The sequence below is a fragment of the Neolamprologus multifasciatus genome, chromosome 8 (genome assembly GCF_963576455.1).
Source record: "Neolamprologus multifasciatus chromosome 8, fNeoMul1.2, whole genome shotgun sequence".
In the NCBI taxonomy this organism is placed as follows: Eukaryota; Metazoa; Chordata; class Actinopteri; order Cichliformes; family Cichlidae; genus Neolamprologus; species Neolamprologus multifasciatus.
The window spans coordinates 8680818-8688005 of NC_140446.1; positions in this window are offsets into that span (position 1 = coordinate 8680818).

Here is a 7188-nt window from a genome sequence, read left to right on the forward strand (position 1 = left end):
TGGACATTGGTAGGAGCTGATTATTGTCACTATTTCTGGACCACCATGAAACTGGAGGTTGAACCCTTAACCTGTCATCCTTGATTTTTATTCAGTGGGAAGACTGGAGAGCACTGCAGCGACAAATGGTAGGTGGTGTGTGTGTGTGTGTGTGTGTGTGTGTGTGTGTGTGTGTGTGTGTGTGTGTGTGTGTGTGTGTGTGTGTGTGTGTGTGTGTGTGAGAGAGAGAGAGAGATAGAGACCATGTGAGAGATATGTGGGTGTATAAATTTCTTTTACAGACAACACCACAGTTCTCCCTCTGGAGACTGGTAATAAAGAAACCTCTTCCTCTTCCACCTCTATGTGATTTAAAGGATGCACTTGACTCAGCTGAAGTGCTTTGTAGGAGTAGGAGTGTAGGATGGATGTGGTTATAGTATATCTGAGGATTACGGACTCAGTGGTGTTGCAGAGACTGTTCTTCATGAACTGAAGCATTACATAAGCCATGTGTGAGGTGTAAAATGCCCTTGTAGATGATAGTGACGCTGCTTCATATGATTGGAAAGTATTGGAGGGGAATCCATGATATTTATTGAGGTTAAACTACAAATTGATGTCAGATTGGATACCTGTCCAGGGTATAGCCAGCCTCCAGCCCAATGCCCCCCAAGTGTCACCACCCCCAGATTTAAACCTTAGACAACTTTTAACAATTTAAATAGTTGCCTTGAAGTGGGGTTAGTTATAGACATCAAAAGTTTGGACTAGTCTGTAAATGTATTAATTTTATAGATGAAGCTAGCCACTTTAACATGACAGTCTCATCGGTAATTCTAAATTTGCTGGAAAGATGTGTTAGTTGTGCAAGAAACATACAGAGAAAGGAGAAGTTTATTTATTTATTTTTTACATTTTTAGAACCAGATGACAGGACTGATTATTTCATGCTAATACACAAAGTATCTAGGAAGCAAATAGATTTACAGGAAACATGAGCTACAATGCTTGATGTTGATGCCAGAAATAAGCAAGGTGTGGCTATTGTAGCGCAGGAGGTAGAGCATCTACTAGTTGGAAGATTGGTGGTTCAATCCAGGGCTGCTCCATGCTAAATATCCTAACCCCACGTTGCCTTCTCTTTTGCCTAAATAAGGCAAGTTGTATAAAGCACTTTGATTGCTCAGGTATAGTAGGAAAGTACTATTTATGATCCAGTCCATTTACCATATTTGACACAAGTCATAAAAGATCTACACTTCCAATACACTGTACTTTAAATATATTCATTAGTTAGAATTGGCAGAACATTAGCATTTTGTTTATTACTTATCAAACATGCACATAGATCAGTAATTGGTGTCAAAATTAATGAAATGAAATATTCCATTACAGGCAGACATTGCTCAAGTTCCTGTCCGAACGAATGCAAAGTTTAACTGAGCTTAAAGAAAATCTTTAAAAGAGGTGGAGAAGTTAATTCACCATTCCACTGCATACCAGACAACACAAACAATGTGTTAGACTGTCTTAACTTCACCCATTGTGTAAATATGTTATAAACTGTATTCAAAGGGAGCTAAAAAAACAGACTTTAAAGGCAAGCCAGCAGGATTAAAGGTAAATAACACAACATAAATATCTAAGACAGAGATAGAATAGATAATAAGATGGGAGGAAATACTAGAGAGGCTAGACTAAACTAGTCTCTATAGTATTCCCAACCAAAAACAGAATACAAAATAAAACTAATGACTAAGAAGCTTAAGGACCAGATATTACATTGCAGCTAACATGCAGTATCTGCTAGCTGTTAGTTACATTACAGCTAACCACTGGATTTTCCCTTTTCAGTGCAACTAGTCAAAAAACAAGGAGCCAAATACTGCTAGAGACAAAGACAGTCAAAGTGGACAGTTGGTTTCTTGCAGCCAGGGGCAGCCTGAAACTGATCCCCTTAAACTGATTTTTAGGTTTAGTGTCCTTATTTTCCTCCAAGTTATCAATTCTGTCACTAGTTAGCTAAGATAAACTAATGTAAGTGTATTTGCTGCAACCAACCAACCGACCAACCTGGTGACATAACATCCCGTGCTGACAGAAGATGGTGCTAAACATCCTTTTAAAACTTTAAGCACTTATTTCTTAAATCCAGCTTCACAGACACTGTTACATCCCTTTCAGTTTTTGAGAGTAGGGCTCCATCCGTAAATTAGTCTTTATATGTGTCGTGTTTCATATCCTCTTTAAACACTTCTGACTGGTTTTAAAGTAAATTACTGTGAACCATCATCAACCTGCACCTTAATAGAACGGGTTTTATTTGGACCAATGGAAAAGAACAGCAGGGGTGAACACACACTAAAAATAAGTTCATGTTGATCTTAATGACTTTTTGTTTGCTTTTTACTTCAGCCCTAGTAGTTTTCACTGTTCCACAATGAAAACATAGTTCCCAAAAACACTAAACAATAAAGGCATTCTATTCTATCTATTCTAATTGCAAACAGTTAAGAAAAGAGTGTGGGAGGCCAAAATAAAATAAAGGGAGGTACAGTAGTCTAGTCTCGAAGTAATGAATGCATGAATCATCTTCTCAAGGTCCTTAGGGGGGAAGAAATAGCTTGGCTTTAGTAATCAATTTAATCATCACCACTCTGCACATTACCCTTCATTGTTGATAGTCATGTACAACAAAATATGGAAAATTATAAATAGAGTTTATTTTCACAAAATTTAAGTGAATCTTTGACTGAATCTGAAGTTTATTTTCAGATAGTCTGCTTAATGAATCAAAAATAAATTGGCAGAGAAAGCAAATTATTGCACGTATTTAAAAATAGACCTGTACCTCTGTTAAAGGTCCCGTTGGATATCTGCTGATCAACATCTTGTGGCAATAAACCAGAGGCATTTCCACCTGGAATAAATAAATAGATACTATTGCATACGATGAGTGTATATAACAACTGTATGTATGTAGAATCCCATGAAAAAGTCTTTATTTCCCGTCTTATTTCTTAGTTTTTCGCATATTTGTCACACTTACTTGTTTCTGATCAGTAACCTGAATAAATAAGAAATGCATCAAGGGGAAAAAAGGTTCTCCAAACAAACCTGGTCCTCTTCCAACAATATCTTACAAACAGTGAAACATGGTGGTGGTAGTATGACAGTCTGGGGCTGCTTTGCTGCTTTATTTGTCATCATCAATAGAACCATAAATTCTCTTTTCTACCCAAAATGAGAATTTCTAGCCACCAGACTTGCACTGTGAAGTATTTGATCCAAAACACACAAGTACTTCTCTGAATGGCTCAAATAATAAAATGAAGACTTGGAGTTGCATACTGCAAATCCAGACTTAAATCAGACCCCAGTGTGGTTGAATTAAAACAACTCAGCAAAGAGGAGTGAACCAAAATCCCCCCACAGTGATTGCTTGACGCTTGATTGCAATTCTTGCTGTTGAGGGTGGGACAAAGGTAGGTTGTCCATAACTTGCACTCCTGAAATCATCATTTAAAAACTGCATTTTGTAGTTACTCTGGTTATTGTTGTGTAATGTTAATGTTGTATTTGCTTGATGATCTGAAATATATGTGTGTGACAAACAAGTTTCTCATATACATGTATTGTCTTTATGACATATATACTGTTTCTTACTCAAACATAGACATGTCTCAGACCGTGGTATTGGTCCCTGGTATCGGGGGACTTTTAACGAGTACGAGTACTTTAGAAAATGTGGTATCGAGGCAGATAGCGGTATCGGTATCGGTGCATCCCTAGTCCTGAATGACTGTGTTGTCATTTAGACAAAAGCTCTAAATCAGTGCTGGTATATGAGGAGAAAAAGACAAAGCTGGAGACAAAGAAATTGTAGAGTTTTAAGGTGGTTGTGTAGTTACATGTAGTAACCTATTATGTTATAAACTGGTTGGGTATAACTAGGAAAAGACTTAATCCTGATATAAATGGTGGTTAAGTCATATCTTAAAATTGCTTATAATAGTACTGATCGCATCTTGTAGAGATATACTTTGACAGCTGATTCCACTTTTGGTCTGTACAGCTAAATCGTTGAACAAAAAGCACATTTAGAGGGAACAGAGTTGACTTCAGCCTGTCAGTTTGGTGAACCACTTGTGCACCTCAATTAAACAACCCCTCCTCCACACCGTCCAGTTTTAAAGTGATCGACAAACCCCAGCATTACAGTGACAAAGACAGATTAACAAAGACCAAACAAAGACTTTTCACACTTTCTTCTGTGAATGTCTGCCCTGCTTTAATTGTCTCCATGTCTGCTTTGTTCCCAAGTGTACACTATCTCTTGTTTTAAACAGCATGGTTAAGATAAACTTTATTTAGTCTTGGTTGTTTACAACCTTTTGAAAAATTATTATTTGTCCCCGGTGTCTTACATGGAGTTATATTTCCTCCCCTGCCATTGTCTGTTGATTTCAGCTGTGTATTGTTTACCTCCTGCTCACTTACTGATTACTCTGTGTGTAAATAGTCTTGTTCTTCCTCTCAGTTGGTAGCATCTAGTAAGTCCCTATGTGTTTCCATGCCATTATTCTGTGCTTTTTCTTGTTACGTTCTTGTCACGTTTGAATTTTTAATCAAATATCTTGCTTTTTGTTTTGTCTTCCTCCCACAAATGCATTTTGTTTTTATTAATGTGTTTAAAAGCCCTGATCCATTAATATTCTTTTTTAAAAATCTGGTTTTAGTAGGAGCCGGAAAAATGTGTAATTTATCAACAGGATATTTCTGTCCTTTGGTGGTAAATGGCTGGTTTCAGAGGAAAACAGTCTTTATACTGAAATACATACTTACTACTTACTTTTATGAAGTTAAAATAAAGTGTTGATTACTTACATTTTAAAAGCACCATAAGTCAGCTCTATGAAGCTAGATGGAATTATCAGCTTACCTGTGAAGAAGATCAGAAAGAAGAAACTTGCTATCATCATGGCTTTCAGAGATTAATGAGCATCCTCGTCCTCTGGTTTCTCGAGATGCTTGCTGTTCTATTACTGTTGTTTTTTACATTTGCCCTGCCCTCTTCTAGGGCAGGGCAAATGTAAAAAAAAAACAACAGTAATTGTCCTCTATTGATCCCAACAAAACAGCCTTTTCAGTGCATTTGATCCATTAATTGAACTTGATTACAGCAACTCAAATGCTGAGACAGGGCCATGTTTACCACTGTATAGTGTCCCCTCTTTAAAGTCCATAAATCTAGATAAAATACCAGTTATTGGACTTTTGGGAGCAGAATGTTGTCCCATTTTTGTCGGACATAGTATAAGATTCTATCTTCTTAACACTCTTGACTCTTTCAAGGACTTTTCTTTGCATGATGCACAAAATGTTTTGACTTGGTGAAAGGTCTGGACTGCGGGCAGGACTGTCCAATGGATATTTTATTTATATAGTGCATTTCATATATTATACTTATAAAGTGACTTCAGTACTGGGGTAGCATAGTGAAATTTCAATGGATTTCAAAGGCCATGCTGTTGTAATAGATAAAGCATGTTGTTTACTAGAGGCGGGCAGATCAATTAAAATATTGAATGCATGAAAACCTGAAAGGTACCCTGCATAAACTGCCTTTATAAGTTAAAAGTATAAGTATCGGTTTGGGTATCTGGTGCTAAATTATTACCAAGATCTGCAGTATTGCACACCACTGTTGTTTACTATTGTCTTTGTAAAATAGCAAGGTATTTCCCTAAAAAGATATTATCTGGATGTAGGCATATATTTGTCTGATGTCTTTATGTAACCAATGTGTTCTTGGGTTGTGTCTGACGGTGAGAGATAAAAAGAAAGACCTCCAACTCAATAACTTGCCCGTTCCAGCTCCTCTCCCGCAGGGTAATTGTAGAAAAGGGCTCGTATTATTTTTACATTAAACATAAAGTACAAACTTACATGAAACATATTTGACACAAGATGAAAAAACACCAACACAAAATTTGACATACCTGATAATGAAAGGTAAAAAGAAAGACCTCCAAGTAAATAACTTGCCTGCTCCTAAAACCAAATATAAACAGTTGAGATAAGTTAGCTCACCCCACTACAACTTCCAAGCTAGCTTAACCCCTAAATAAACAAGATTTGACAGCAAGTAAGATCTGTATTAAAGCAAGCCAAAGTGCTTTATATAGTGTACAGCACTGAGAGGTCTATGCTATGCAGCAGGATTTCATGTTAAACAGGTAACTTTCAACATCACAAAGATGGGGTACTGGGGTAGATCATCATACTTATTTATGCTGCAGACGTAATGTTCCAGATTAGAGATCAACAAGTATTAAATCACTGCCTACTGTTTGAATTGGAATAAAATACAAATGGTAGGCAGAGAGCATAGGCTCTGAGTCGAACAAGTCTCATTCATTAACATAGGCACAGCTTTAAGAACCAAACTGGCCATTGTACATATATCATGTTTCTGTTGATGACTTTTCTATGAAAATTATTTTGTTTGTAAGAACAATAGTGAATGAAGCCCTGTGGTGTCTGGAAATGTTTCTCTGCCGATGTATTAATACCCAGTTAATCATACCTATTTTAATGTAGTGGACTTTTGATATTAGGTACCGTGATATAATATGCGTAGATTATATATTCAAAGTCTTAACAATTTTACATTGCAGAACTTTATTCTGTTCCACAATTTATAGACAGGGCTCTTACTGATTGAATCTCTGCTCAACCTGTTACTGACCTTTTGCCAGTAAACCTAACAATTTGCAAAGTCTTTCTCCTGTTGTTTCTTTGTAATATTACACTGTAAAACTACCAACTTTTTGTGCAATAATTTCTGCCATCATTTTCAAAATTACCTAATAGTTTTCTTTTCTTTTCTTAAAATCGTACATTTTCTCAGTTTAAACACATGATATTATTTATCTTTAGTTGTGAAAAACATTAGTTGGATTTATGAGATAATTCCAAATTTGGATTCTATTAACATTTTACACAACGTCTCAACACTTTTGGAACTGGTTGTAAAAAGTGTCCATGTCGTTGGTCCTGAGCCACATATAGAATTTCAAAATCTGTCCAGCCACAGATTTCAGGATGTGGGTAAAAGCTTTCAGAAGTTCATACAGTCACAATAGCAACATGAAAGAACAGGGAAGTGGGAGAGACCACAGTTAAGTGCTCCATCAGAAGAGG